The sequence below is a fragment of the Balaenoptera musculus genome, chromosome 16, assembly GCF_009873245.2.
Source record: "Balaenoptera musculus isolate JJ_BM4_2016_0621 chromosome 16, mBalMus1.pri.v3, whole genome shotgun sequence".
Lineage (NCBI taxonomy): Eukaryota > Metazoa > Chordata > Mammalia > Artiodactyla > Balaenopteridae > Balaenoptera > Balaenoptera musculus.
Window position 1 is genome coordinate 35,891,077 of NC_045800.1, and position 23,546 is coordinate 35,914,622.

The 23,546-nt window shown below is 44.4% G+C and overlaps 1 protein-coding gene across 1 annotated transcript in view; it reads right to left on the reverse strand.

Annotated features, from left to right (window-relative positions):
* The window catches only part of PCGF5 (polycomb group ring finger 5), a 116,013-nt gene extending 94,021 nt beyond the window's left edge, over window positions 1-21,992 (reverse strand). Inside the window, 1 exon segment of the mRNA XM_036828244.1 lies at window positions 21,925-21,992. The gene's annotated coding sequence lies outside the window, so the exon portion shown is untranslated.
* Between the last annotated feature and the right edge of the window lie 1,554 nt (window positions 21,993-23,546).

Sequence of the window (23,546 nt, forward strand, 5' to 3'; positions counted from 1 at the left end):
TCCTGACCCACAGAAACCATGAGAGACAAGTTTTGCGGTGGGTCTGTCGCCCTATGCATTGCCATTAATGACTCCCTGTCTGCTTCTTTTTTTTTTTTAGACGCCAATTGTACTTGAACATTTGATTTTTTTTTTCTTTTTTTTTCTTTTTGGCTGTGTTGGGTCTTCGTTTCTGTGCGAGGGCTTTCTCTAGTTGTGGCAAGCGGAGGCCGCTCTTCATCGCGGTGCGCGGGCCTCTCACTATCGCGGCCTCTCTTGTTGGCAGAGCACGGGCTCCAGACGCGCAGGCTCAGTAGTTGTGGCTCACGGGCCTAGTTGCTCCGCGGCATGTGGGATCTTCCCAGACCAGGGCTTGAACCTGTGTCCCCTGCATTGGCAGGCAGATTCTCAGCCGCTGCGCCACCAGGGAAGCCCCTGTCTGCTTCTAATATAGAAACCGTATCATGTTATTCTTCTGTTTAAAAAGGACTCCAGTGGAGCTCCACGTCATGCAGAGGATAAAAAGAACCGGGAAGCTCCACGGCAGAGTGGGAGACTCGAGGGAGGGACTGTGTCTTATCCACCCGTGAATCCCCAAGGCCTCAGAGTTCCTCACTTAGTAAGCGGCTTCGCTGGGCGAGATGAGCCACACGGCATGGAAAAAAAATGAACAAGAAGATGAATTATGAAAACCATGTATGAAAACCAAGTATAGACTTAGCTCCTTCCATGTGGTGCTGGGGATCCTGTGGTCAAGCTACCCTCATGGAACTTTAGCTGCACCCTCATGTCACCTGCAGGAACCCCTGAGTATTCTGACATGTGCACAGTCCTGTGATGGACTTAACACCCCATGGGACAACCCGTGACCAGCAAGGGAAGGGAGCAAGTGAATGAAAAATGAATTACCCCCTCCTCCAGTCTGTCTCTCCATCAGACAATTCTCAGGCACATTCCTGGAGGGTCCCCTCTGGGATCAAGTCCCAGCTACCCACAGTGGTGACCAAGTTGCTGAACAAATCTTGGATTGAGTTTCCTTCCTTCCCTGTTAACTCTTCCCAGGGGCCAATCCTGTTCTTTGGGATTACTCCTCAAAATAAACTGTCCATAAAGCCTTGTCCAGGTTTTGTTACTTAGAGGAACCCAGGCTAGGACAGCATTTAAATTTGATTTAGTAAAATATGATTTATATTCAATAATTTAGGAATATTAATAACCCTTTAAGGCAAGTTAGCCTCAGGAATGTAGGCAGTGATAGAAATGATAAGAAAATAAGGAAATATTGGGTCTTCCTTGCATAACTCTGCACTTCACAATTTCCTTTAATATTTGGCTTTTTTTTTTTTTTTGAGGGAGGCGATATTTAATATTAGGAGGCACTTTTCTCTAAGGTGTGTGGTGGCACTTAGTCCTTTGAATTCATGATCACAGATTTCTAATGGGCTTTTAATGCTGCCAGGTGATCCTACCATATGTCCCTAATTTGTTTAATCCCCCAAACCACCTTCTCCATTCTCATTCTCATCTGCTTCCTATTCCACTAAGAAGATGGAAGCATCAGAAGAGAATGCCCACACACTTCCACCACATTCACCCACCCTCCACTATGAACTCACCATTCTCCTACCAAAAGCAGATACCAACTCATGCCCTACAAACATACCATCCTTACTGCCTACCTGAGGACATTTCCGCACAATTCTCCCTTTTTCTGTTACCATCAACTCTTGCTCTCTAGTGAATAGCTCGCATCAGCATACAAACATGCCCTGAACGCTACCTTTAAAAAATAAAAACAGGGGCTTCCCTGGTGGCGCAGTGGTTGACAGTCTGCCTGCCAATGCAGGGGACACGGGTTCGAGCCCTGGTCTGGGAAGATCCCATATGCCACGGAGCGGCTGGGCCCGTGAGCCACAACTACTGAGCCTGCGCGTCTGGAGCCCGTGCTCCGCAACGAGAGAGGCCACGACAGTGAGAGGCCCGCGCACCGCGATGAAGAGTGGCCCCCACTCGCCGCAACTGGAGAAAGCCCTCGCACAGAAACGAAGACCCAGCACAGCCAAAAATAAATAAATAAATAAATAAAATTTTAAAAATAAATAAATAAATAAAAATAAAAATAAAAACAAAGTTCTCTTCACACCACTCTTCCTGACAGTTGCCACCCCTTTTCTTTGCTCCCCTTCACAGCAAATCTTTTCATTAGCATTGCCTCACTCTTCGTCTGAACCCATCAGCAGAAGCTCTCACAAGCAACCACTCCCTCTTCCTTGATATGCTGTCTTCACTTGCCTTCCAGGACAGCACCCCGTCTTTGTCTGCCCCCTATCTCCTTGGTTGATCGTTCTCAGTGTGCTTTGCTATTTCCTTCTTTATCCCTGACCTCTTGATGTTGAGTGCCAATGTTTCAGTGCTGTGTCCTCTTCTCTTCTCTCTCTACTCATTCTATTGGTGATCTTCTTCAGCCCCCAGGGACTTTAAATACCATCTCTATGCTTTCAGACCTCTCTCCCTCCCCTCCAAACTCAGGTCCAACTGCTTACTCTGTGTATTAGTTTTCTACGGCTGTTGTATCAAATTACCACAAATGTAGTACCTTAAAACAACACAAATTTATTATCTTATGGTTCTGCAGATCAGATATGAGTTTCACTGGAATCAGATGTTGGCAGGGCTGTGTCCCTTCCTCAAGACTCTTGGGGAAGATTACTTTCTTTGCCACTTCCAGCTTCTAGAAGCCACCTGCATTCCTTGGCCCATTGCCTCCTTCCTCTGTCTTCAAAGCCAACAACATGGCATCTCTCTGACCATTCTTCTGGAGTTGCATCTCCCTCTGACCACCAAAGGAAAGGCTCTCCACTTTTAAGGACTCATGTGATTAGGCTGGACCCACACAGATAAACCAGGTTAATCGCTCCACCTCAAGGTCCTTAACTTAATCACACTTGCAAACTCCCTCTTGCAACCTAAGGTGGCATATACAGCATCTGGAGATTAGGATCTGGACATCTTTGGGGGCCATTATTCTGCCTACCACACGCAGAGATCCAGATGGGTATCTAACGGCCGTCATACTCGCTACGTCCAAACTGAATTCCAATTCTCCCCCATCACAGATCTCCTCCACCCACAGCTTTCCACATCTTCGTTGATGGCAACTGCATCTTTCCAGCTGTTCAGGCCCCAAACTATAGAATCATCTTTGACTCCTCTCTCTCTCGCTCTCATATCCCACATCTAAGTTGCCAACAAGTAGACTTCATCTTCAAAAACTATCTATAATCTGGCCACTCCTCATCATCTCCACTACCACTGGTCGAAGCCAGCACCATCTTGCGTCAGGGTTTCTGCTGTCGCTTCCTAATTGGTCTCTGGTTTCTCCCCTACAGTCCGTTTTCAGAGCAGCCAGCATGATCTCTTTAAAAATTAAGTTGAATCACATTGTTTTTCTGATCGAAATGCTGCAAGGACCCCCTGGGTCACTGGGAATAAAAGCCGGAGCCCCCTAGGGTCCCTACCCTCCTCCCCAGTTGCCTTTCTCACTTACTTCTCCTACTCGTCCCTTGCTGCCTCCACTCCAGCCACGCTGGCCACTCACTATCCCTCTAACCCTCCAGGTGGACTTCACTCTAGAACTTGGCTCTCCTTGTTCTCTCTGCTGGAATACTCTTTCCCTTGGCTAGTTGTCCTCAGCCACTGTACTAGTTTTCTGTTGCTGCCATGAGCAATTACCACAGAATCAGTGGCTTAAAACAACATCCATCTATCACCTCCTAGTTTTGTAGGTCAGGAGTCTGGGTACAGCCAGGCTCTGCTGGTCCACTGCTCAGGGCCTCACAAGGCCAAAATCAAGGTGTCAGCAGGGCTGCATTCCTTTTTGGAGGTTCTGGGGATTAGTATGCTTCCAGGCTCATTCAGGTTGTTGGCCAGATTCAGGTTCTTGCAGCGGCAGGCCTGAGGTCCCGTTTCCTTGCTGGTCTTTGCTCCTCAAGGCTGCCCTCTTTTCTTCTCACGCTTTCCACGCGGCCCCTCTCCAGCACTGGCGGGTTGAGTCTCCCTTACATTTGATCTGCTCCAAATTCAGCCACATCTCTCTGACTCAAACCACTTACTCCACTTTTAAGGGCCACCCAGATTATCCAGGATGATCTCCATATTTTAAGGCCTGTAACTTTAATAAAAGCTGCAAAGTCCCTTTGCCACGGAACTTAACCTATTTACAGGTTCCAGGGATTAGAGCGTGGACGTTCTGGGAGCCTTTCTGCCCACCACACCTCCTTTCCTGACCATGGCATTTATACGGCAACCCAGCTCTCCACTCCCCATCACCTTTCATCTCCCTTTCTTGCTCAATTTTTTCATTTTTCCAGAGCTCTGACCACCTTATAACAAACCATATAACAAATATTTATTATGCTTACTGATTATCATATGTCTTCCCCTGCTAGAAAATAAACTCCTTTGGGTCAAGAATCTTTGTTCTGTTCACTGATAATCCAAAGACTAGCTCGAAGGCACTCAGTGATTATTTCTTGAATGAATAAATAAACTTGTCCTGTCCTAGAACATTCTCTAACCCTATTTCCACAGATTGTTTTTAATTTCAATAGTTTGAAACCACTTATTAGAACAAAGATCTTGACTGGTGATGAGGAATATGGATAAATATCAAAGGACTGCTCTCTTAACATTGCTCCATAGCTGAGGTCAATAGTATCTAACTAGTTCAGTTCTCATTTATAAAGACAGCAATGTTTGCTAGAAAAAAATGTTTGTTATTGCTACACAAATAAGAATGCTTTATTTTTATGCTATTATCCAGGTACACAGGCAAAACAAATTGAGTTGTTGAGTTCATCTGGTCTCAAAATGCACAGAAAAATAAATGACTAAATCCATCATAAATGCTTTTTAAATATCTCCATAAATGCCTGTGCGGTGGGAAAATGAACCAAACTGGTTTGAGGAAGTACCATGAGAAAGAATTGATACTTGCTGAAGTTTAAGACTACTGGTTGCCATCAGTCAGTTTAGGGTAAGAGGGAGTATGACAAAGCAAGAAAGAAAAGAAAAAAATTTTTTTGAAGCCGAAGTCATTTTAGAGATCAAATCCAAACTTCACAGAGGAGGAAACTGAGGCTCAGAGAGGGTAAATGACTTGTCTAACCTCACACAGCTAGTCAGTGATGTGATACTTTGGATATATGTTCTTACAGACTAGAGACAGTGAAAATTAAGTTTCTGTAACCTCTCTAGGTATTTTAAATGTTCGTTTAATGAGCTGATTCTCTGCTTCAAAGGGTTGGATCCAGCACAGATGCTGACAGACAGGAAGACTCTGCCTACCAGCACCGTACTTGGCCCAACTAGGTCAAGACATCTCATTCCAGGTGGAGTGCTCCAGAGAGGGGACAGTCCCTGAGGTCCTGGCGTGGACACAGACCTTGCGGCCTCAGAGTGATTGGAGGAGGCCCCCTCAGGACATCACTGCACTGAGGACAGGCTGATGCTGCAACACACTAAGAAATCAAAGGGCTTAGGGATAAAACATAATGATACCTCACTAGATTACCTATATGTTAATAGAGGAAAGTAATTGTTACCTAAGGATCTTGACAAAACCTGGAAGTATATATATAGACATGGACTTGTTGCCAGCAGAAAGGCAAAAATGAAGGAAAGCATATTTTAAGGGAAGAATAAATAAGACATATTTTGAATGGGGTTCTCACACAAACACAAAAGACAGCAGGAACTGATGCGAAATAGTTTCTAAATTTACCAAATCACCACCTTCTGCTTTCTGAATACCTACAACAGGAATGCAAAAGAGCACAATAATTCAGTTCTATATTTAAAACAAGAGACAAGAGCTATTTGTTTGGTGTTTCTTAAGACAATCTTTCATTCACTTTTGAGCTCTTGGCAATAAGAAAAAAAAAGTCAAGAAATTGGTTGATTAAGGCAATATACACAGAGTGACTTCCTCGATGGGAGTGCATCAACATTATGCAGGAGGAGAAAATAAGTCTATTTTTGGAGTCACCAATCAACTTTCCTCTCCATGGTTACAGGACATGTTTCATAAGTTTCCAGAATCACAGATGATTCAAAATGACCTTGGTAATAATTTAGACCAAATCTCATATTTTATACATGGGGAAACTAAAGCTTAGGGAGGTGGGGAGACTGTCTGACACCACAGCCCTTTAATGATACATCACGACAGAACTCAAGTCCCCTCACTCCTAAGGAAAAATGTGAAATTGTTACCTCTGAAAAAAAAGTATCCCTTAATTTCTCTCCAGGTTTTATTCATTTGTAAATGCCATGAAATTGTTTTGGCAGTTAAGATCTCCATATGTTTCTACACAATTGGGAAAAACCTTTTCAAAACTATATTTTTATACTCATAACTTCAATGCAACTTGAAAACATAGATGTGTTTAATACTGGCTCACATGTTCCTTAAGGTTTTAACCCGTTTCCTACTAGCCAAGGAGGCCCATCTGAAAGAGAACAGATAAACCATGTGCATTGCGCAGGCCTCTGTGACATCTATTATCCCAGACATTTAATATTTATTTATACTTTCCTCCATTTTCATGTAGATAAGTATGTATATATACACACACGCACATATGTGTGTACATTTGGAAAGATCTTGTTAACCTGGATATTTGGTAGGGGTAGATCAGACTAAAACTTAAAGCAACACAATTTTTCGTGTCATTTACTACTAAGTGGAATTCACTTTTAAAGTGACCTCCAATCCAGCAAGAACAGATTCTCAACACTTTACAGAGAAATCTTGTGTTGATTCATACAGAATTTATTATATGTGTCTACTTCGTGCCAGGCACTGTGATATGAACTGGACATCAAAAGATCGCATCCCTTCCCTTGTTAAGTCCACAGTCTAGTAGAGACAAGTAAGAACAGATACTTGCCACGGCGTGGTAGTGCAGTAACAGTGGCTGACTAATGGAACAGTGGGGACGGGATGGAGGGAGATGACCAGATATCATGGGGGTCAAGGGAGAATGTCTGGAAAGGGGAGAAAATTACCAGTGGGGTTTCTTAAGAGACTTTTTTCCAGGCAAAGACAAGGGAAGTGTTTTAGATGGAGACCCAGCATGTGCAGAAGTAGAGACAAGAAGTGGGATGGCGTAGTCAGGCAACTGGCAGGATGCAAGGCTTCACATTCCCCACACCTGTACCCCTGCAGCCAATGCCAGCCGGTCTCACTCTACATCCGTCATCACCTACCTCAGGAGACCATCACTGCTGCCCAGCAATCACAGTTCATGTCCCTAGTGCGATCTACTCACCCCCCCACCCCGTCCTAAACCACTCTTCCATGTCGTTCTTTCAAGCCTCCAATATTTTCTCCCCTACTTTCAATCTCAGCTAAGGGATGAATAAACCACTGTCTAGGGAAGCGACAGGTGATGAGGGTAGAGAAAAGGTAGGGCTAGGGCAGAGAGCTCTACATGATACTCTGGAGATTCCGACTTTACCCTCAGACAAGGGAAAGCCACAGATTTACCTCCACAATAGAGGACTCTGGCAGAACAGCTGTAAGGAACAAGAATGGAGGGAGGTCCAGTAAGGAAATTAACATGAATGAGAATAATAAGAATCTGATCGAAGTCAGAGGCCATGAAGTAGACAAGTTAATGTTAAGGAAATAAAATCAAAGTCCTATTTTATGACTGAATGGTGGGGAGGTGGAGGAGAGGATTGCAATTTCTTAGCAGCACAATTATATTTAATTTTAATCCACTGGTTTTAATGCTTATTGTTTCTAAGAAATTGTAGTTAACATAATTTTAATATACAGAAAATTGTATCATCTGCTTCTAGGATCATCTTTGTAATAATAACAAAACAATTAACATTTGAACTGAGCTAAGGCCTATGATTTTTGAGCAAATCGAGTCATCAATTGCCATCAGCACTGGAAGATCCTGAGAGTAACAACTGTTCCTTCACCAGGATGGTAAGTCACTCAATTTTTAGGACAAGTTAAGACCTAAAAGTAAACGTATAGGAGATAATCTAAATTTTTCTAAGTATTTGGCAAAGGAAAAGTACTAGAATTCTAGCTATACCGAACCTTTGCAAGTACATATATTTATAGGTAAACATATACATAGTAAGTAAATGTATAGCCTTCTCTGGAGAAAACATGAAGCATCAAAGTTTATAACATAATTTTCCCATGATCTCTTACTGAAAGGATGTAGAAGACAGAAGGATCCCCTGAAAAAAGAGATACCAACTTTGTATTTATTTGTCACTTTAAATATCTTTCCTATATCAAGTGACATGTGGTTTTAACGAAAAGGCCTTTTTTTCTTCTTAGGTATGCCCCCTCTGATAGCCACCTCTATCTGCTCTTTAGGAACCAAGCAATCCAAGAGGAATCCCTTCTCCATGGACTATCCATAAAGCAGGTGTATCCATATGTAAAGGCTATGGATACTTCCCAGACTGCTACAAAGTCCACACATGAAGATCTTTACCTGTGAGTCACAGTTAAAGTGTGCAGAGCTTGTAAGAGTGGTTCCCAAACCTATTTGCACACTAGTGTTACTTGGGGAGTTAGAAAAAATACATATATGTACACACACATATATGTACACACATATGTGTACACACATATTACACACGTGTATATGCGCGCACACATGTGTACACACATATATGTACATGCACACATATATATGTACGTACACACATATATATGTACACACACACACACACACACACACACACACACATCACATCTTGGCCTCACTCTAGACCAACTGTATGGGAATCACCAGGGATAGGTCCTAGAAGCCCCCAGATGATTCTACAGAGCAACCAGAGTTGAGAACCACTAGCCAGAACCTTGTTCCTCTAAGTGTGGTCTGAGGACCAGCAGCATCCCCTGGAAGCTTACTAGAAATGCAGAATCTCAGGCCTCCCCTGAGAGCAACTGAACTAGAATCTGCAGTGTAACGCCATCCCGAGTGATTTGCGTGCACACTGAAGTGTGAGATGCACTGACCTAGAAGAGACTTGCACTAAGTGGGCAAGCTCTGAATAAGACTTATTGATGGGATTTATCAAAGTGTGATAAAGATCACACTTTGGCACCGCTGCATAAATGTATTAAATGTAAAGTAACCCCTCAGAAATCAGCCAGGACAGCTCTTTATATACTGAACAGAATGCTAGAGGTTAAGTCCTCTCACTGTACGGTGCAGGGCATTGGCCCGATGTGAAACAGTTACAAGCAGATCACTGATGCCTGATTCACAAGAGCAGTTCAATCTAGGGAGGCAGAAATGGGACTGGGAAAAGGTACAAGAGAAACTATGTCTATAATTATTGATATTTAAAAAAAATCTAAAGTTAGGTTTCTTTTTTTTTTTTTTTTTTAAAGAAGTTCTTCCCTTAGGTCTCAACTGTTTCTCTCATCCACACAACAAACATTTCTCCTTTAAGGTATACAAAATCCGGGACTTCCCCGGTGGCGCAGTGGTTAAGAATACGCCTGCCAATGCAGGGGACAAGGGTTCGAGCCCTGGTCCGGCAAGATCCCACATGCTGTGCAGCAACTAAGCCCGTGTACCACAACTACTTAGCCTGCACTCTAGAGCCCGCGAGCCACAACTACTGAAGCCCGTGCGCCTAGAGCCCGTGCTCTGCAACAAAAGAAGCCACCGCAATGAGAAGCCCGTGCACCGTAACGAAGACCCAACGCAGCCAAAAATAAATAAATAAAATAAATTTATATTTAAAAAAAAAGGTATACAAAATCTCTGTAGTCAAAGCCTAATTCAACAAGACCTCTAACCTTGGGAAATTACATAATTCTTATATTCCTTCATCTCTTGCTTGCTAATCTCCTTTTTAAGAATTCCCTCACAGAAAACTAGAGAGCTATGAAAACTGTTGGTGATCCCAGGTGCAAAATGGAAATGCTATTGGCGAACATCTGACAGACCACAGCTGGGAGCGTTGGGGGCAAAACCTAGGGGAGATAAAAAAAACTTGAGGGCAACCTAAGGGTGCAACAGATTTAGCCCCAGGAGGCAACACTAAAGGTAAAGAAATAACAAAATGTCATAAACTTCAAATTTACTTGAACTCTAAAATTACTCCATCAGAAATTCAAGATAAGGCCATCAATTTAAGTAGTTTCTGCAAAACAAAAGGAAACAAATATCAGCTCTCTGTACAGCCATTCTCATTATTTAGTCATCCAAATGACCTCTCCCATGTCTCTTCTTTCTCTCCTCCTACTCTTCCAACCCCAAATAGACCGTATTGGTTCAGAACTGAGAGACAGAGAAGATCAGACCTGAAGCAGAAGCAGTGAGAGAGGATAGGAAGAATACAGGAAACATTTAAGCAGCAGAAGCAAGGGTATTTAAACTACTTGGCTAGGAGTCAGCCCTAGATATACCTCAGAAGCAGCTGGGGTTCTTCTAAAACTTAAGGATTCCCTGGGGCCCAGCCAAAGCCAAATAAGTCCGAATTTTGGGATGGAGGGAGAATTTGAATTTTTTTAAAGCTCCCTCAAATGATTCTGAGACAGGGTGATTCCAGAGGGCTGGAATCAGTTGTGAGGGAGGATTCTAACTTCGAAACAATATTTCTTAACTTTAAATGTATATATTTTAAAGCTCTGGATCCATGTAAATCATTCTCTAATTCACTTATTAGAACTGCATTACTTCTTTTTTCCTACTAACTTTATTTTTACCAATATAACTCATGCAAATTACTTAAACAAATAGTACTATCAGGCTTAAAATGAAAACACAGCAGTAACCTCTCATGTCTCCACTCACCCCCAAACCCACTTCCCAAAGGCAATCTACTTTAAACATAGTTAGCTATTTCTCTCTTGATATTTAATTTTATATTCCTAAACAGTATGCATATACTAATATTTCTTGATTTACTTTTGACTTTAATTCAGTAATTAATAAAATTAGTGATGTCCTATTATGCACTAGCTTATCCTCTCCCAGACTCCTAAGATATAGTTATGTCAACATTTTTTCCCAGCCTCTTTTGCAGTCATGTATGGTCAGGGTTAATAGTCTGTATGTTTCAGTACATTTATGCCCACATTTTGATGTTATCCAGTAGCCTCCTGTAAAAAGATGCACAGAGAGTAAACTTTTGAGAACTTTCACACTTTCAAAATGTCTTTATTGTATCTCCCACTTGACAGTTTATGTTTGAAATTCTAGATTAAGAATAATTTTCCTCAGAATTCTGAAAGAATTAATCCATTGTTCTTTAGGTGCCACTACAATTCCCAGTCTTTTTGTATGTGATCTGTTTTTTCCTCCACAGAATTTAGCTTATTCTCATTTTCCTTAGTATTCAAAATTTTACAATGATATGTCTTATACACTGATTGTGTGGATCTTTTTTCATTCATTCATGTGGCTATTTTGTGAACTCTTTTAACCTACAATTGTATGTCTTCCAGTCCTGGGAAAATATCTTGTACTATGTCTGTGGTAATTTCCTCTCCTTTACTTTTCCCTGTAATCTCTTTTTTTTTCTTTCTTTTTTGTAAATTTTTGTTTGATTATTGATTTATTTTTATTTTTGTAGTCTCTGCCTGGAACTCTTGTTAATATGATATAATACCTGATCAACTGACCCTCTAATTCTACTTTTTCCCTCTTTTTTCTATCTTTTTGCTTTTGTTTCTACTTTATCTTCTGTCCTTCCAATGATTTTTTTTTTGCCATCTTATTTTTCGTTTCCAAGACCTATTTCTTATTCTCTAATTATTACTTTTTTACAGTCCAGTTCTTATTTTATTAATTCTAGGAGGATTGATTTTGATTATTTCCATTTTTTTTCTTCTTTTTGCATTTCTGTTTCCTCCATGATTTTTTTCTCATTTGTTCTGGTTACTGCCTTTTTTGTTGTTGAATGCTTTCTTCAAATGTCTCATATTCACTGACTATTTGTATTTAAGAGTAAGGTACTAAAAAACTGGTTGCAAGTTCCATGTTCACAGAATAGGGGGAGTTGGGTTGTTGCCGAGGGTTCACCGTAGGAAGAATGGGTAGTAAGTCAGTTTTCTCATTGTGGGACCTCATATATCAGTATCTGTAGGTCTTTTCTCTAGGGCTGTTCACTTTGCCCAGAAAAGAGTTCCTCAATATGCTGCCTGGGTTGGTGATTACCTGGTTATCCTAGGATTGGGGGTGGGTTAAAAAGAACACTCCAGGTCTCACTGTTTGGTATGCATAATTTCATTAAACTCCTCTGTTTTCAGTTCAGCATTTCACCCTTACCCTCTTTTTTTTTTTTTTTTTTTTTTTTTTTTTTTGCCTGCTATCCCTAAATCCAGAACTGTTAATATATTTCAATTTCTCCAGAGAAAAAATGTCCAGGACTTCCTCTTGCTATATGGGATGGGGAAAGTGAACTGAGAGTCTAGTTCCTTTTATGGACTCTCAATCAATCCCTTATTTTCAGCCCCATGCCCTGCTCCAGAGCCTCTAATTCCAGAGCCCTTCTGGGATTCTGAGGGATAAATTGGCTGTTTCTTCCCAGTATCTATTCCCAACCTCCTTTAAGGGCACTTAGGTATCAACTTTTTCCACTACACTAAGTCAGCTGCCATAGGTCTGTCTGCTTTTCATCCTCCAAAAATGTGTTGGTGTCTCCCATCTCTTGTTTACCATCACTCTAGTGGCGCTTCAGGAGGGACAGACAATAAACACAGGTTCAGTCCACCAAATTTCTGAATCCCAACAACTCAATCTTACAACCACAGAAACTGCCCCCAAAAGATGATCCTTTCCTTATCAATTTTTGAAACTCTTATACTTTTTCTGTTTTTATAGATGCATCTGATTAGCTAAGATACTTTCCCAATTCTTTTAATGTTTACCATCATTTTCTGTCTTAGTCATAAAAGCATAAAAAACAAAACAGAGAATCCTTTTCTGGATACCACAAAATACTTCTGATTTATTGACTCATTAATTAAGCCTTAAAAGATGGTAGAATTTAGAACACTAGATTATAATTAAAGAAAATACAGGTTGTTTTCATGCAATAAAGCTGTTTTCATTGACTCCTTCTTGCGACTTCAAATCTAGCCTATGGTGGCCTGAGCTGAAAGGTATTTGCCTTGATAATGTTCAAGTATTTCCAAGAAGACCTTTGACTACTGTACAAAGTCATCATCAGTACTGGAGTCTTAGTTATTTTGCTTCTAAAAACAGGTAAAGGAGGGATGATCAGAACAAATAATTAGGCATTAGAAGTTTTCTCACATCCAAAGGATCACAACTTTTTCACTCCCATTCAAATCTGAAGGCTCTAAGCCTGAAGATTTTGATCTTTAAGGCTGAAAACCCAGGACTTGTCCGAAACACTAAATTCATAGTTATAAGAAATAACTACAGAGTAAAACACTAATATTACACCTTTGATCTAATTCCACTCAAAGAAGCACATATTCTGGACCTGTCAATATTTATAATTGCCTCCTGCTACTACTCAAAACTTCCCTGAAAAGAAAACCAAGCATCTAACAAAGAAAAAAGACTCCTATGGTGGGTAGGGGTGGGGGATGAAATTGTCCTATTTCTTGAGCTGGGAGGTAGTTTCATGGATGTTCACTTTTTAATAATTCATTGAACTATACATTTACATTTCAAAAGTTATATATGTGTTATATTTTACAGTTAAAAAAAAAAAGACCTTTTTAACAGTTAAAAGAGAAACAGATAAAAAGGCAAATTTTTCATTTGTCATGAAACACAGTGCTTTAATCACACTTGGCCAGAATTGTTATACACACTGACATGGATAAAGGGAGAAAAGTTATCATGATTTACCGTTAGTGCCTAAACCAGGGTCCCATCAAATTTCAATAGTCATCTTAGTTGTTTTATTTGAAACATTTTATTTTTAAAAAGTTCTTAAACTTCAAAATTTACCTTGTATACCATATGGTGATATTGATACCTTACATTTGCATGACACTATTTATTTGCAAAGAGCTTTCACATCAAATACCTGGGAAACAGAACAGGCATTATGTTCTCCCATGCTGTAGATGAGGAAACTGTAATAGTTAATTAGTAAGGTCACTAACAGTGACAGAATCAGGACAAATTCCAAGTGCCGTATGTCCAATGAAAGGCTCCTTAAACATTTTATGAGGAGAAAGAACTTTCCACTTTTCTAAAGTTCTGGATTCAGAAACAGGATATCAAAGCTGGTGGTCTCTGCAATGATATCTGTGAGCTTCCTGAGATTCCCCAGAGAGGAATGAGAAAACAACTAGGCATTTCTATGAAATCGATGAACTAAGGACTATGCTCAAACCTTCTGAGTCATTTCACTCACTCCTAGTTAACATAAAAATGCACCTGCTGCCTCAGAAGTCAGTTTAACTCAAACACAAACACAAAAGTTATGAGTGGTCTATAACCTGTTTCAAGGGGGTTGAAACGCCTCTCTGCCACTCACAGGGTTTCCAAAGGGGGGATATCCCCTATCCACGCCTGTCTTCTTGCCCTGCACCATACTCTCCCTACAGAGGAGGAGCAATTTATTTGCTTGGAGTGTGACAGCCATGGGTCTGTTTCTCAGTTTACAAATGGATGGAGTTTTTCTATCAAAGATATTTGGCATGAGAGATTTGGCCTCTTTTCTGTTTCTCTGTCTGAACAGTGAAAGGCAGAAACCTGGGTATTTCTGGCTGCTCTGCAGCCTCAAACTTTCCATCCAGTAGGCTGTTTCAAAGTCTAGCCCAGGGTGTAGAAGGTACACAAGACCAATGTGGGCTTCACACCAAGCTGTGTCTTCCAGCCTAGGCTGCATCAATAACGAAGTTAATTTTTTGACAACCTGCTGCTTCTTATCTATTTTTTAATTAGTGGGGAAGAAGGGGTGCTTTCCATGTGTCCTCCTCAAAGACGCCATCACCTGCCTTTCGGTTAGAAGTCAGAGCACGTGGACACGACTCCACAGCTCTCCTCAGTGGCTTTCTGTGCCCGCAAACACTGGTGCTCTACAAGCAGTAGGCAGGCCGTGTGGTGAGGAAGCATTCTAAAACTTTGTTCAGTGGATACTTCTTCTGTCAGAATTACTTCTTCTGTCCTGGAGGGCAATACTGAACTGAAATTCAGGGATTCCGGTTCTTTCCAGAGACAGCTCTGCCACATACATCTGCAGTCTGCAGCAGGTCTCAATTTTCCTAGAAAGCCTTTAAAAGACTTTAGCTTCCTCATCTTTTAAATGAAGGAATAACTTCCCTCTTTTAGGGTACTCTCCAACTCTACGGACTAAAAGGTCAGAAAGGCTTTAATAAATGTATTCCAGAATTTCTACAACAGCTATAGACATTGATATACATAATATAATCATTTGACACCCTGGCCTCATAGTTCCTGAAGATCAATGAGCTTCTACCTCATGCTGATGTCATTTCACCATTCCCAGGTTCAGCCAGGCTTTGAATTCACATCGTTGCTCATCATTGATCCCTCCATCATGATAAGCTACTCAAGAAGTCCCTCAGGCCCTTGGCCACCAGCCCCAGGACTCCCCTCCACACTCCCACTTCTCCCTTTCCTCCGTTCTTGCCCAACCAGCCACTACACAGTCTAATCTCACATCTCCTGCTCATTCTCCCAGCCCATCAACACTAGTTTCACTTGTCTTCCTACTCAACCCGGGACCCATATGGAGTTGGCAGTTTCAACGATACTCACACCATCTCCACTTCCAATTTTCTCAGTATTGCTGGAGAAAGTCATAAATACAGGCATGACTCGTTCTATCACAAGGCTAAGGCATCTTTGCGACCTGTCAGGCCCTCATCACCTTTGGCTCTCGTCACGCTCATATCCACAGCTACTCCAAACCTTTCCCCCTCTCCTCCACCTCCCAGCTTTACCTCTCACTCTCAACGTACTCTCAGCAAAGAGAACTGGCCTCCTCTGTTTTTCTTTCCTTTTTAAAAAGGGGAACCAACCCATTTAAAATGCAGTCACACTCCCTCCCAGCTTCCAACTTTCCTCTCTAAGTCTGTTTCTTTTTGCCTTCATTTAATCTTCTTCCCTCCATGTCACATCTGTTTTTCCATGAATAACTATCTTTGTCATGATCAAATGATTTAGTATTCCAAAAGGGACTTTGTTTTAGAATAAAAACAGGCATTATTTGTTATCCTATAACTGAACTGGGGTAGCAGGTGTGAACGGAGGCTGCCCTGGGCCATCGGGTGTGTGGTCACCTTCTCCAGCTCCCATCCCTCCTACTTGAGGAGCACTAACCTGGAGCACGCACCACCCTCCCACTCCCTCTCCTGATGCTCAGCCTCTTCCTCTCCACTGACAACCACTCGACCCACAACACTCTCGGGCCTTTCTCACGGTTTTGTTTAAGACCGTCTCACTGGCCCTCTCATCACCTCAAGTTATCGTCCTCTCCAATTTTCACAGACCAATCCTCATTTACACTTACTCTCTCCGCTTCCTTCCTGCTCAGGCACCTCTCAGGTAGCTGGCTGACTTCCATCTCCACTGCCCAACTGCCCCTGATCCGCAAAGGCTACTGACAATGGTCTCATTGACAAATCTAACCTCTTCTCAGTCTTCAATCTCAGTGCCTCGACGTTATTTGTCCCGTCTAAATTCTCTTTCCTCACCTTCCTTTACCCTACCTTTTTCCTTGTTCTCTTCCAGCTTCTTTCCTCTCGGCATCCTGTCAGCCTCTTTCTGTCTCCCTCCAAACCCAAAAACATGGTTTTTCCGACTCTGCCCTGGTCTTTTTCTCTTCTCACCCATACTCTGAACGCTTCTCACAGCTTCACCATCCCCCCTCGTAAGGATGCTCTCAAACCCATCTCTGTTTTTAATGGCTGCCATCCATTTGGATAGCTTCATAGGCACAAAGCAATTAACATATCCAAATGCAAACTTCCATTAGACAAATATTTACTGACTGCATACTACTTACAGGTGCTTTACTAGTGGCCTTTCCAACTATTTCAATTTCTGCCATCACCATCCAAAGTCACTCCGCTTCAGTCTCTGACTTCTGCCTCAATTCCCTCCTCCAGTTAGCCAACAAGTCCTGCTGCATTTACTATTTCTACAGGGTCTCACCCACCCAACTGCCCCCACTCTAATTTAGGTTCTCACTGCTTCTCTCCCAGGAACTATTTTAATAGCTTTCAAAGTGGGATTATCCATGACTCCCCCAATACAGATTAATCTTCTTAAAGCATAGCTTTAATTCCCCCACTCAAACTACCTCTGATAGTTATCTACTGCCTACTAAACAGGCTCCTGAGCCCAGTGTTCAAGGTGCCCACAATATGGTCCTAACTCTGCCAGGCAGCCTGCTGTCCCACTATCCTGCCTCAAGGCTCCTCACCCTCCAGCTTAACCACATTCCTCTCCATTCCTGGATATGCTCATATACTCTTTCCTTCAAGTCTTAGCACAGGCTGAGCCCTACATCTCTGCCAGTTGAAGTTCTACCAGTTCTTTAAAGCTCAAGATTCCTTCACTAAATCTTCCCCAATTTTTCTGCCTAGAAACAGTGTGTTCCTTCCTTGAAATCACAAAGCATTTTCTTGGGACTTCCCTGGTGGTCGGTCCAGTGATTAAGACTCTGTGCTCCCAATGCAGGGGGCACGCTTCAATCCCTGGTGGGGGAACTAAGATCCCGCATGCCGCCCGGCGCGGCCAAGAACAAAAAACGAAAAGCAAAAAAAAACAAAGCATTTTCTTTATGCCTCTGTAACAGTGCCTCCATATAATAAAGCCTTTGGTCACCTGTCTTATGCGCCCTACATGCCTCTTAAGCCTCTCAAAGAAAGGGTGCCTATGTCTGATTAACCCATATACTCCTTATACTGCCTTATATATAGTAAGCTGAATGAGAGGTGGATATATTCAAGTTAACTCTGTATCCACCATATAGCATATAAAATAATGAAGATGTACTTAATATCACCAAAGCTAATTAAGCCAAATTCTTAGGAAGGCCTAGAAATTAACCATTTTTGCAGTTGCTCTTGTTAGATCAAGGATCTATGAATCATTTCAACTAAAATTGTAGAACTGTGCATTCTTTATCAGTTCCTTAAACTATACAGTTAGATAAGATCTTAGAGATCATTTAATTCCCCTCCTTCCATGCCAATCACCAACTCTCCAGCTGATAAAACGGAAGCTTTAAGAAATTAAGCTGCTCCCCTGGTCACTTAAATCAGAAATCATAATACAACTGTTACCATTTATTAAGGGCCTAGTGTACATGAGGCACTTTCCATACCTTACCCCAGTGTCACAACAATCCTTCAAGGTAGGTGGTATTACCCCCATTCAGAGACAAGAGAATGCTCAAAAGAGTTAAGTAACTTGCTACAGAGAGCCCTACTTGTTAGGGGCAGAGCTGAGCTTAGGTCCCAATTCTATCTGGCTGTACAGTCTAGGCTTTTCTAATTGGACACCGTGGCAAAGGCAAGACCTACCAGGTGTCCTGAAACAGCCTCCGATTGTTTCTTCAGTGAATAATTATGCCACCTAAGCAAGTGCACACACTCACAAGTTGTAAGCCATTTTATTTGAAATTCTGGAGGCGTGAAAATTAAACAGCAACCTCATTACTATAAAAGTTCTAAGGTTAATTACTGCCAACGTTCTGACTTTCTTATCAAAAACATCTTCATTCTGGAAAAGAGATATGTTTTTCTGGTTTCTCAATCCTTAAATATATTTTCAACTTAAAATACATTTGTCCAACTACACCCAACAAGTATGTGTTGAGCCCCTAGATGTCCAAGGCACATCGGAGGCTACAAAGTTGAATACGACCTCATTTCACTCCCTGAGAGTTCACCAGCAAGAGGCAGACAGTCCACTAACCAGAGGGACCACTCGTCCCCCAACTATAGGACCTCTGGCTGATTTGACGGCTTCCAACAAGAAGTCAGGACCCTTGGTTCTAATCCCAGACCTGCACACCGGACAAGTCATCTCACTGTGCCTTAGTTACCTCAGTAAAGGGACTGATAAAAAGGAATGAACTATGCCAACCAATTTCAAGGTCCCTTTTAGCTTTCAAACTGTATTATGTCTGAGCTCACTCTTGAGATTACACTTCTGAAAGTGCTCACAGCTACTGCTATGGAAAGGGAACTCCTGGAAGCCCACTCTTCTTTGGCAGTGACTTTGGAGGCACTGAGTTCTGAAAATATTCCTACAAGTATAAAGCCAACTAATATGCCTCCAAAGTTTGTTATTTATAATAAAAAAGTTTACTAAAATTTATTCTCAAAGGAGGAAGTATGAAGCACGACTTTCTAATCCTTCTTCCATTATATCACTGACATAGTTTTAACTTAATTCTTTACAATTCATTTAAGATGTTAAAATTAAAATATAATTTAAAATAACTCCTTCTATCTACTCTTCTACAGAGTTAAGCCATTGACACTAACAACAACAGAGTTAAGGCCCCTGCAGAGATGTATATCTTGTATTTGTTTAGTTAAATTAATACTTCATAGTAAATGCTACCTACTATGGACCTTCCCAAACTGCAGCTCAATTTGAGGTTGGTGTGCAGGCAGTGGAGAGGGAGGAATATAGAAATATCAGTATTTCAAGTACAAGTGGAAACATATAGCACTGTGGGAATCTGACTTTGCCGATTCCCTTTCAATATCCTGTACCTTTTTTTCAACTAGCATAGATAATATTTTTAATCATCCATTAACTTATACAGCTAACACCCTTTCTCTCGACAAGGCTCCACATGCCTGGTACTCAGCATCTTAGGATATGATGCTCAAACCCATCTTGTGCTGTAAGTTAACAGCATAGAGGAGGAAATGAATCAATCAAAAGAAAACTGGAAGAAAAGAAATTAGAACTGTACCATCTTAGTGCCTTGCCCACACAAGGCAGTAAATTTCAACTGTCAAAGATAGTCCCACCAAGAAATCAGGAAAAAGGAATTTATTCATTCACTAGTCAACAAATCCTGACTGCCTAATATGCCAGGCACTGTTCTAGGTGTTAGAGTTATAGCAATGAACAAATCAGGCAAAAATTCCTGCCAGAGTAGAGCTTACCTTCTAGTGCAGAGGGTCAGGACTTAAAGAACACCCAAGAAAATCCTTTCAGATAGCGATTAAGTGCTATGAAGAAAATAAAATAGGACTGGGGGTGGTCCCTGGGGTGAGGGGTGAGAGGTTACTTAAGGTGATCAAGAGGGCCTTGCTGAGTAGATGCCGTTTGAGGTGAGTCCTAAATGATGAGAAAACTTTATTCTTAATCCTACAAGTGTGGGGGTATGGTGGGAATGAGTCAAGTTGAGTCTTCAAGGGTGGTCACAGTGGTCAAAAGTTCTTAATTTCTGGCAAACTAGGTTCCTTTTAGGATTTGGCTCATTAAAACAAAACAAAACAAAACCCAAAACCTAAACCTTTAAGTAGAACTCCTCTACTTAGGAGCCACTGATTTTTCTTTTAAGATCCACTAACTTTTAAACTTTTTGCTAATTACTTTATTGGTACTTAAGTAGAGGCAATTACTAGAAGGATTCCTTCAGAGCCATCCAGATTCTGAATGAGAGAGGATCCAACCCTGCAGCGAATCAGCGCTCCTCCACCGACTCATCAACACAGCCAGGTGGAATCTTGTAACTCTTCTAAGAACGGGAAACAAGCCTCGGGAAATGTGGGGACTCGGACACCCCCAAAGTTCCCCCAAATTGCGGAAGGAGGGGGAAAACTAAGCCGCCGCCCTTTTGCATTCCCTCTCCCGCGGCCCTCCAAGGCGTCACCGCCGAGGAAGGGTCGCCGTCCCTGGGTCAGAGGCACACGGCGAGTACGCGCGGGGTGGACCCCGCAGGAATCATCGGCGCCCAGTCTGCGGGCCGATGATTCATTCACCGCCCCGGAGCCCACGGCCACACGTTCCGGGCGCACTAGGACGGCCGCACACGCAGCTTCTTTAATATTAAACAAATGTTTCAAAGTACAAACGCCTGGAGCTAGAAACGAGTCGACCCAGGCAAGGCGGCGGAGAGGAAACGGCACGTTTCGGCCGCTGCCCGAGTGTTCCCGGGGGCGGGAGGGGAGCGGCGGGCACGTCGGTCCACCCGGCCGCCGCCCCGCACCTCCCCGTCCCCGGCAGGCGCGCGGGCAACACCCGCAGGGGGCGCGGAGGGCGCACAGGTGGGTCCCTGCCCGCCCTGCCTCCCGCCCCTCCCCGCCCCTCGCGGAAGGCCAACGCGCCGCCCGCTCGCCCCTTTCCTCTCCGTGACATCTTATATAATAACCCGAGCTAATCAAAACGGAAGCGACGCGCGCTGCCGGGGCCCGACTCCCGGCCTCCACTGGATGCTCGCGCCCCGAGCCCCCAGCCCCCCAACTAGGCGCCGGGGCGCGCGGCTCCGGGCGGGGGGAAGGGCCCGAGCGCCGCCTCGGCTCGTCCCTCCTCGGAGAAGGCGCTGCCGCTGCCGGTCCCCGTCAGGAAGCCGCGAGCGTCACAAACTGCGTCAGCTTCTTCAAACACGTTTCACGGGCTCCCTCCAGCCGGGGAGCCAGCCGCTCCGGCGGCCGGGCCGCAGCCGGGGCTGGCAGGAGCCCCGCCGGGGAGGAGAAAGTTCCTCGGGGCCCTCCCCTCGCCCGCCGCGCTTCCAGCCCCTCTCGGCGCGACGCCCGCCCCGCCGCGCAGCCCGCCGGCCCGCCCCGATGGCAGGTTAGGCAACTTGTGACCCCCAGGCGCCTGGCGGCCCCCTCCCGCTCACTGGGCTCCCCTGCCACCGGGGGCCTCCTCCCGGCCCGGCGGAATACGGCGACGCCAGAAACTTCCCCCGGCCACGCCGGGCGGGGGAACCGCCCGCGTCCCGGCGCATCGCCCTTACCTTGCTCTCGGGAGGCCACGAGCCGGGCGGGCCGCGCGGGGCGCGTGGTGCGCGAGCGCGCGCGCGTGGGGCGGTAGGTGAGGGCGCCCGCGCCGGCGGGGGCGGGGCGGGGCCGCGGGCGGGGCGGTTGGGGGGGCGGCCCGGCGGGCGGGCGCGAGGCGAGCAGAGCCGGCGGCGGCGGCGGCGGCGGCGGGCGCGGGGCGAGCGCGCCGAGGGGGCGGAGGAGTTGCAGTGGGTTTGTTTACGCATTGCTGCCCGGCTCGGGGCACAGCCCGCACTCCCTGATTGGACACAAACTGGGGCACAGCCTCTCGCCGCCGCCCGCCAGGCCTCCTCGAGCAGCCGCCGCGCAGCTCCCGGAGCGCCCTGCCCGGCACGGCCCGCGGCGGCGTCCGGGCCTGGAGGGGACGAGCCGCGGCGGCGGCCGGGCGCGGAGCCCGCACGTTGGGCCGGGGCTCGAAAGCGCCCACCTGTAGGGGCCCGACCTTGGCAAGGAGAAATTCGAAACTTCGGAGGCTGGAGTCCTCGTATCTTCCAGCCGTAGAAGGAACCCCCCTCCCCCTCTCTCCTTCTCCCGCCCCCCCCCCCGCCAACACACACACACACACACACACACACACACACACAGAGACGGAGGACGCTTGCCCTTGGTGGAGAGAAAAGCCGCTCAATTGAGGTTTACATGCCCCTTTGGTGATGGTCAAGCTGAGGCTTCCCATGTATGAGCTATCTCTGGGACCTCGCAGTTCCTTCGCCTGTCTCCAGCTTCTCTGCGTGTAAATCCGTCCTCCGCGCAGAATTCAAAGTTGCCATCCCAGAATTGACCTTGCCACATGATGCTCAATATCCTCCGATGACTCCCGTAGCCTCAAACCCCAATTGCTTAGTCTCAGAGTCTTCCATAGCTGGGCCTCCACCTTTCAGCCTCTCTTCCAGTGCCCAACCCTCTCCCCCAAGACCCTTGTCTACAGACAACACCTCAGATGCCCCTGTTCTTTCACAATTGATTTTGATCCTGCTCTGTTCTCTGCCAGAAGACCCGTAGCCCCCTCTACCTGTCAAACTTTAATAGACTCAACTTGTCCACCATCTCTGTGCAGCCTCCCCGACGCCTGTGCAGAATCCTCCCTTGTGGCTGCCATCAGCCTGGCCTGAGGGTCAGTCGTGTGCCCACTCTGTGTCCCCACTAGGCTGTGAATTCCTAAGAACAGGAACCCGGTTTTAACAGGGCTCTGGGGATGGGAGAGATGAACGCCCGAAGAATAAAATTGAGTGTCTGCAGCTCTGCTGGAACTGCAAAAACTCACGAGAGTATCAAAAGGGTCTCTTGATAGACCATCCACAAACCTTATCTTGCAAAAAGCAAACACTTCCAAAAACTGAGAATGTCCTCCCAATATGTCTCTGTGTCTCCGCCTCACCACACCTAGCTATGTGCCCTCTATACTCATCATGGGCACTTAATAACCCTTGGAGGAATAAAACTGAGATGTTCCGTATACTGAGGTTCAAGGTGATCAAAGTGAGTACAGTAAATCATGAAGGAATGGACACGAATGGCCACAAACCCAGTCATTTTACAGATAATTCCCTGGCTAAGAGTTCCTCAACTCTGGCAGCCA